Source organism: Pyxicephalus adspersus, chromosome 9 (assembly GCF_032062135.1).
Source record: "Pyxicephalus adspersus chromosome 9, UCB_Pads_2.0, whole genome shotgun sequence".
Classification (NCBI taxonomy): domain Eukaryota; kingdom Metazoa; phylum Chordata; class Amphibia; order Anura; family Pyxicephalidae; genus Pyxicephalus; species Pyxicephalus adspersus.
In genome coordinates, this window is record NC_092866.1 from 63,879,440 (window position 1) to 63,885,439 (window position 6,000).

The window sequence follows — 6,000 nt, forward strand, 5'->3', positions numbered from 1 at the left end:
TCCTTTCACTTACTTAACTTACAATCTAGTCTTTATGGCCAAAAGCTTGAGAGCTTCTGACAATCGCACTTATATGAGGTCCTTGGACATTCCATTTCAGGACCATGGCTTTTATTATGGAAGTGGCCTCCTCTTTGTAGCTATAACAGCCTCCACTCATTTTGAAAGGCTTTCCACATGATTTAGGAGAGTGGCTATAGGAATTTTGTGTGGTCAGGTGCTGATGTTGAATGAGAAGACCTAGTTCACAATCAACACTGCAATTCATCCAAAAGGTGATCAGTAGGGCTGAGGTCGGGGCTCTGTGCACTGGAGTTCCTCCACATCAAAATGGTGACACCATGTCTTTATGGAGCTGGTTTGTGCACAATGTGGGAAATCACAATTGTATGCTATTTCAAGAACCCTACCCAAACCCAATCATTTGGAGGGTCATCCAAACTACTAGCCATATAGGTAGGTGTAATTGTAAGGTCCACAAAATATCAAATAATACATTTGCCTGATGAATAAAAATTATTCCTATTTGATCTGCTTCTGTATTGGAGATAAAACAAACATCTTCCTCCTGGATTCTCAAATATTTTAACTCATGACTATTTTGTAGGGTCATGATGGTATTTACAGATCTTTATGTTCCATTTATGCTCCAGTGCTGTTGTGTGATAGTATGTGAGAAATGGAAGATGTGTTCTCAGGGGTCCCCAATCCCTGGTCCGTCTGACAGGTGGACCGCGGCTCTGACCGGTGCACCCACCAGCGAGGTCAGGAGAAGGACCCTGCTTGGGGAGGCGCACCGGCCAGAGCTACGGACCACGTCTCTCGGAGACATCGCAGGCTCGTGGCGGTGGGCAGGTTTTATCTCTGGTCTGAGCCTGCGATGAGAGAATGACATCACTCTGGGGGGAACTTTCTTCCTTTGAATGACACACGGCTCCCCGCACATGTGCAGTCCGGAGTCCATGCATTTAGTGGTCCACGACGTGCACAAGGTTGAGGACCACTGCTTTAATTGATACAACCCATGGAGATAAACTTTCTCATTATATAATAATTTGCATCTTTTTTTCAGTATTACTTTCAGTACAGAAAATTTAAAGGGATTTAGAATCCTGTTTTTTAGTCTACAGAGCAGTGCATAGCTTGTCCATCGGTGTAGCACACAAATTCTGGGATCCTACTATGTAATCTTTCAGGGGCCCCCTTGCCCTTGTCTTAAAGTTCCAGCATTGCAAAAGTTGCACTCTTTTGGTCAGGGAGCGATACAAAAATATCCATTTTCTCCCATAATGGCAGCCCTGGGCGGACCATCTACCCTGGGCGCATTGCTTTTTTATTAATAGGGGGTCAGTAGTCTAATGCAGACACAGAAAGCCAAGAAAAAATACCCTAAATAGAATGTATAAACAATTCTGAGTATAGGTACATAGGTATCATATGTATCAAGCTATGGAGCAATTATTCACTAGTAGTTGGTGCAAAAAGTTCACCTCCATGGGATTGATGTGTAACCAAATGCCTTGGCCTTCAGATATGTGATAAAGGGAGCCAAGAGCAGCGTTCTTCCCAGGAAAGGTATTGCAGACCTGTTATTTCTTTTTGTTTAACCACCCAGTGACACTGTTTACAGCTTTATGACAACGATTGACAACAGGTCCACTTTGAAATGCATGAACTTTATTGAAATTGGCTTTCTGTCACCAACACAGATGAAAAGCTTTGAGCGTGGCTTGTTATATTTCCTTTCCAGCTCTATCTTGGTATATCTCACCTACATGAATTTCCTAGCCGGAGAATATCTGCCGCCTAAGCGGAATTTAATTCGCCGTGACATTCCCGCATGACTGACCCAGCAAATAAAATGATACAGTAATTGTTTAAATGTATCACAATTCCTTGTATATAATGAAGCTTCTTTATGGGCTGTGAAAATTAAAGTGTGCAGAATTTGTTAAGTAAGTTGTTTTAAAAAATATCATCCGAAATTGAGAATCGTATTACAGCGGTCGGTTACACCTTGGAATCTTAATAGCCTTGCAGGGACGCCTGTTGTGGTATTGAGATATTAGGATGGATTTCCATCTCGTTGTTACCTGGGAGCGACGTGATAGAGAAGCGTGCTTGCGGTGAATCCCTAACTTGTATGACGCGGATTTATTGTGAATAGAGCTGAAGATTGATGGATATGACAAATGACAAACTTGTGACATAATGTCTTTATAGAAATAATAAAAAGTGATGGCAGAAGAAGATAAAGTGGTCCATGAAGTGTAACCCTATTGTCTGAGTATAGTTCTTTTTTTATCCCTGAGTATGTTTACTGTTCACTTACTGTTGAGTGACTACCTACCTCAGCGGGATGTCTGTTGAAAGCATCCTTAACATACCTTAAAGTTAGTTTTGGACTTTCTAGCTGCTAGTTTGAATTCAGGACCTTGTGTTTTTTTCTCTCAGGCCTCATAACAAAAATTTTTCCCTTCTTACTTACCTTTTATGTATTTAAAGGTTTCAGGCAGCACAGTGGCTCAGTGGTTAGAATTCTGGCCTTTGCAATGCTAGGTCCCCGGTTCGAAGTTCGTCCAGGACGCTATCTTTATGAAGTTTGCAGGTTCTCCCCGTGTTTGTGTGGGTTTGCTCCCGGTACACAGGTTTCCTCCCACATTCCAAAAACATGCAGTGAAGTTAATTGGTTTCCCCAAAGATTGACCTTAGACTGTAATAATGACGTATGACTATGGTAGGGACATTAGATTGTGAGCTCCTTTGAGGGACAGCTAGTCACATGACTATGGACTTTGATTAAGTCACACTGAGGATTTTATAGAGTGCCTATTATTATGTTGGCGCTATATAAATACTGTGTAATAAAAAGAAGAATATCAATTTAATTGCACCTCATTGTGACATCACCAACAAAGACTTTGCCAACCAAACACTAAATTTGTTGAGCAATGGATATCCTCATTCTAAAGAAGCCAAAGGATAAGAAATCCCACCAGTGGTTATTTTCTTAACATCCATGGTATATGGAAGTCCTATATAGACTTATAGCTGCCAAAGATATATTTGGGGTGTACCAGGTAGTCCCCAGATTAAGGACATCCACCTAGATACAAATGGGGCTTCCCTGCTCGTTGTGTGCAGGATGGAGGCTGGAGAAGGCGGTTTGCATGACTTTCAGAAGAAATCTTTTGTTAAACACAGCTGTGGTTGTGGGCAGGGGTGTAGTCGCAAGAGAAGAAGAGGGGGCACGGTATGTGCCAGCCCCACTCTAACCCTACCAGACACTTCCCCCGGGATGATGTCATAATACCAGACCCTGCCCCTCCCGGGCTATCCAGAGACACACCCTGCCCACTGCCCGGAGCCTGTGATCAGTACAGGGGACATGGTCCGGGGCTCTGGTGTGCCCCCTATCGGGGTCCTTCTCCTGACCCCGCCAAGCTGTGGACCACCAAAGACTTTGTAAAAAAAAAAAAGCGCATGCCCAGTCCCAAAAAAAGTGAGGGCACGGCCTTCCCACCCATGCCCTCCCCACTAAATGCATTTATTAAAATAATGTACCTGTTCCGACTTACATACAAATTCTACTTAAGAACGAACCTACAGTCCCCATCTCGTATGTAACCCGGGGACTACCTGTATATAGGAGACTCAGCCTTTCATCTAAGGATCAAACTGAAAATGGGTAAAAGTTGTGTAGTTGTGTTGGATAAACATTGATTGTGTATGAAAACAAATGTTAATTTATTGCATTGTGCCTGCTTCTAGATGTGTTTGCTGTGTTCATTTTATGGTAGTAAAAAACCTGTTGATCCCTCCAGAAATTCATTGTTTTTGTGACTACTTGCCAGATCAACAAGTGAACAAAACAAACACAGCCACCATATCCAAGGCCTGCTAAGCTTCAATACATTACATTTTGTTCTTGGATATGGATATGCTTTATAAACCAATTTGCCTTTCCTAGGACATTGCACTTTGTATCGCTGCAATAATTTTCTCCAACCTGAAATAAGTTTGGAGTAAAGGCTGCAGCAAAACATGGACCAAATTATGCAGAGATGAATCATTTCATGACTACTGAGAACCCATAGGCAACAAAACAGAGAACGGCAAAAATAAACAACGGCTTTACCCAAATAACACCGTTATTATACCGTTTTAATTTGTGTGCAGGGCGAGGTCACAGCTATAGTGCGGTAAAATAACAAACCATAAATATACAATGCTGCATTAGAATATTAAGCAGTTCTTTGTTATTTCAGCATGCCAGGCACATTCATAGCATGCAGAGTCTAGATCAGCCTTTCTCTACATTTATAACATGGGGGAATCCTTCAAATAGTTTTCAGGGAGACCCAGAAGATGAAGAACACAAGATTGAGGTACCAAGGTTCAAGATTTAGGGTCAGGAACAAGCAGTTGATAAATATTTAATGATCTGCTATATGCGATCTCTTTTTCTGTTTTCTTTTTCTCTATGCTGTGCCATGCATACTCAGATGCCGAAGTAGTTCTGTGCACATGTACGGGAGTTATGTCCCACCGGGCAATGAAGATGGATGAAGGTTCCAAATCCAAAACATTATGTTGATGGCAGCAATGGAGTGTGTATATATACTATAGGGATGGGTAATCCAGTGGAAACTTATGGCTTTGCCATCATGCCATCACTAAGACATTCCTGCCATATTGAATTTGTTACCTGGGCTTGAGGAAGAGCAACATTTCTGTGTGTTCATCTAAAGCAAGGAATGCACTATTTTTTTAAATCAAAGATATTCAATAAAATCATAAAAATGGAGCAATATTTGATAAAAAGTAGATGATTTCACATTTTTGCAGAGAAAAACATTTGATTAACAAAGTCAGTAATTTTTATTGCTGGAGACAGCTGGCGTTGAGTGGTAACACTATAGCCATGACCATATTCCAATCAATTTTTAATCAGATTTATGCTGAAATCTGTTTGACATCGAATGGTGCAAAGTGGCAAAGCAATCAATATTCCCTGATTGTTCGATCCAGAAATTGATTGTTTACCAGATTGAGCATACACCTAACAGCATACGCCTAACCTAACATTTTTCTCTTTGTATCAAACAATTAGCAGTGTTTCTCACTTGTATTCCCATGGATAGGATTCCTTTCTCACTTATTTCCAACTATATTTTTACATTTTTTTGGTTCAAATTATGATTGGTGCTCTGAAAAGACTGAATTAAGCAAAAATAAAATATTATACACTGTATGGTACAGCTATGGTAAAAGTCATCAAACTGTCAAAATGTTCCCGTTTCCCTAATTACCTTCCTTTAAATTCTGCCAAAAATCAAACACAAGCAATTGCAAAATACCCAAATGTGTTTCAGTATTTAGAAGATTGAGCTATTGAAATCATCGGGCAGCTGAAAAAATACACAGAGAGAGTTTAGGGAAGCTGGAGGATTGTGCGACCAAACATGAAGAATAGAGATGGCTGCAAGGTGTTTGTATAATGTTCCGAAGCTTTGGGGTTATTCTGTACAATTCCAAAAAGCTCAATGGGGCCTAGCAATACAACACGTGAGAGTCCAAGCATGTATGGGCAGCATGGTGGCTCAGTGGTTAGCACTCTGGCCTTTGCAGCGCTAGGTCCTAGGTTCGATTCCCAGCCAGGACACTATCTGCATGGAGTTTGCAGGTTCTCACTGTGTCTGTCTGGGTTTCCTCCGGGTACTCCGGTTTCCTCCCACATCCCAAAAACATGCAATTAGGTTAATTGGCTTCCCCCTAAAAAATTGACCCTAGACTACATTATTAACATATGACTATGGTAGGGACATTAGATTGTGAGCTCCTTTGAGGGACAGTTAGTGACACGACTATGGACTTTGTACAGCGCTGCGTAATATGAGGGCGCTATATAAATACTGTGTAATAATAATCAACATTTTTTTGTTTTTTATTAATGACAACATTAGGTCCTCCCTCATTTTCATATACAATACAAATTTC

General features: G+C 41.0%; 1 protein-coding gene across 1 annotated transcript in view; it reads left to right on the top strand.

Annotated features, from left to right (window-relative positions):
* NELL1 (neural EGFL like 1) overlaps positions 1-6,000 on the top strand; it is a gene marked incomplete in the record, with an annotated part of 387,865 nt that overhangs the window by 149,149 nt on the left and 232,716 nt on the right.